The sequence below is a fragment of the Sesamum indicum genome, linkage group LG13 (assembly GCF_000512975.1).
Source record: "Sesamum indicum cultivar Zhongzhi No. 13 linkage group LG13, S_indicum_v1.0, whole genome shotgun sequence".
Classification (NCBI taxonomy): Eukaryota; Viridiplantae; Streptophyta; class Magnoliopsida; order Lamiales; family Pedaliaceae; genus Sesamum; species Sesamum indicum.
The window spans coordinates 1,089,038-1,091,932 of NC_026157.1; the positions used below are offsets into that span (position 1 = coordinate 1,089,038).

Genomic DNA, 2,895 nt, shown 5'->3' on the forward strand with positions numbered 1-2,895 from the left:
CCAGCCACTGTTTTTGGTGTTTATTTTTACTACTTCAATAAGTATTTTGATGCTGCGCCAAGTAATGAAGTCATTAAGCTTCCCGGACTACCGGTGTTCGAGCCTAGTGATCTGCCATCGTTTTTATTTCCTTCAAACACCAACATATATGACTTTGCACTGCCAATTTTGAAAGACAATTTTGAGATTCTTGAGAGAGAGAATAGCCCGATAGTCCTTGTGAACACATTTCAAGCCTTGGAGCCCGGGCCTTTGAGTGTTATAGATAAGTACAAGTTGATGGATATAGGGCCACTAATTCCGTCCGCATTTTTAGATGGAAAGGACCCTTCGGATACTGCATTTGGAGGTGACCTGATTCAGAAGTCTGTGGATTATGTACAGTGGTTGGACTCCAAAGAGAAATTATCTGTAATTTATGTAGCTTTTGGCAGCTATTCTGAGCTATCTAAACCACAAATGGAAGAGATAGCCAAAGGTCTGATCAAAAGCGGAAGGCCATTCCTTTGGGTGATCAGAGGCGTAGACAATAGTGAGAGACTAAAGGAAATGGTGAGCTGTGGGAAGGATTTGGAAAAGCAAGGCAAGATTGTGCCTTGGTGTACTCAGGTGGAGGTTCTGTCGCATCCTTCTGTAGGATGCTTTTTAACTCACTGTGGTTGGAATTCGTCGCTTGAGAGTCTAGTTTCAGGGGTGCCTGTGGTGTCGTTCCCGCAATGGACTGATCAGACCACAAATGCCAAACTCATACAAGATTTCTGGAGGACTGGATTGAGTGTAGGCAAACCGGAAGATGGAGGAGTTGTAAAGGCTGATGAGATCGAAAGGTGCTTAGAGATTGTTATGGATGGGGAGAAAGAGGAGAGGAAATGAGAAGGGAAGCCAGGAAATGGAGAGACTTGGCAAAGGAAGCAGTCAAGGAAGGTGGTACCTCTTATGTCAATCTCAAGACTTTCGCAGATCAAGTTCTTGCTGCGGACACAACCAGGTGTTAGATAGTTGGAATAAGCCGTTTAACTCTTGTACCCTTTGGGCTATATATGTTCCCATCTTCGGTTGCATGTTTTATTTCACTTTGGCTATATATGTATTTTATTTTTTGCTTTAGTGTGATGTGTATTATCTTTCGATACTAAAATATATATTGTGTCGAAATTAAAGATAAACGTTTGGTACAGTGATGTGTCTCAACCACAAGTATATGACTTACCATTTATGTAAGGATATTCCAAAAAGTTATACGACGCAGTGTTGGATAGGGGTATGTATCAAACACGGTATTCTCGCTTGTCAGAAAATATAAAATAAAAAAAGAGACATGTTTAGAAATTTTTTTTATAACTTCAAAATATTTTGTGTTGTTTTTATTAATAAAAAAAGAATTTTGGACTTAATAAAAAAATTAATTCACTCCTCTCAGAATAAAATTTTTTGGATGAAATTACTAAAAAATTGATAGATAGTCGTAGTGATCTAACTAATTTGGATACTTAAAAATTTTTCATTGCGACATTTTAAAATAAAATGATTATATATTTTTTAAGCCACATTTGGTTAAGAATTTATATGTAAGACATACTTCTTTTATATTTTATATTAATAGTTTAATTTTTATGAGAAACTGAGAGTATATATAGAGTAAAAAAGTATATTATATATAGTTGTGTCAATGCTACGTTGTGTTCTAATTTTTAAATTTTTTCGTGTCGTTGTGTTTGTGTTATATTGTGTCCGTATATTCGTATCTGTGTCCATATATCATACCTTATCATGGAATACTTGATATCTATCCTACAAAAACTTATGTGATTGTAAGATTCTCGCAAGTTTAATTGCCTAAGCGTGCCTAATTAAGACGCAAAGGAAAGATAAAAATAATGTAGAGAAGAAGTATTAAGATGAATGTCTAAAATCAAGTATTGCGACTTATGTGTATGGGTGTCCAACAACATTATAAAGATCAAAGAACTTTCACGAATATTCTAAAATTATCGTGGAATTAACCTGCAAAATAAAGGTTAATACTTTGATGCTTAAGTCAATAAAGGGTTTACTAAAGAAATGAAAGGAAAATATGAAACAAATGAGAATAATGGTTGAAAACAAGTAAATATGTGTTCAATATCAGCTGCAACCCTAATAACTCGCCCCTAGCCGGGCATTTCTACTTATTTTGTAAGCTAGCAAACATATTTACTTGGTTTGCCATTTAATGGTCTACATGCACTCACCTATTATATGGATCTCTCCTACTTTCTGGTACATCTTTACTTGTATATTTCATATTGTAGCAGGTCTTACAGACAACCATGCCTTGCTCTTGGAAAGGAGTTCCTGGTGTAGGCATAACTCACATTGTTGACAGTAGGAGAATGATGATCGACCCGCCTAATCAGCAAGGTGGAGTAATTTTTGCTCTTACTTAGTAAAATATCCTACTTATCTAAGCACCTTGAGAAAGTATCACCTAGACTTGCTCATACAACAGGATTCAAAGTTTCCCTTCCCATACCATTGACCACTTGGAGGGAAAAACAACTATGCAAGTGCATTATAACTATAATACTAGGATACCCCCAACACTCTATTATCATGTCCTACATGGAAAAAACGCGTATTCATTCGTACATCTCAGGTATTCTATTACCCTGTCATATAGGAAGAGAGCATTCTAAAATCCAAAACAATTCAATCAAATAGATAGCATATTATAGACCATCTATAGAAAGGAGGGGACATAATAGAATCCTAGGCACCTATGTGCCAGCAAAAAACAAAGATTTGAAGCCCACACCTATGCACTTCCAAAACTTATCACAGAAGGTACCTAAAAACTAAATTGTTACTGTAATCATTTGCCAACAAGAGGGATGTTCTCGTCACCGCTTGCCCCAG

At 36.2% G+C, this 2,895-nt stretch overlaps 1 pseudogene; it reads left to right on the plus strand.

The window, feature by feature from the left end:
* Nucleotides 1-2,895, plus strand: part of LOC105176079 — a 35,345-nt pseudogene that overhangs the window by 11,163 nt on the left and 21,287 nt on the right.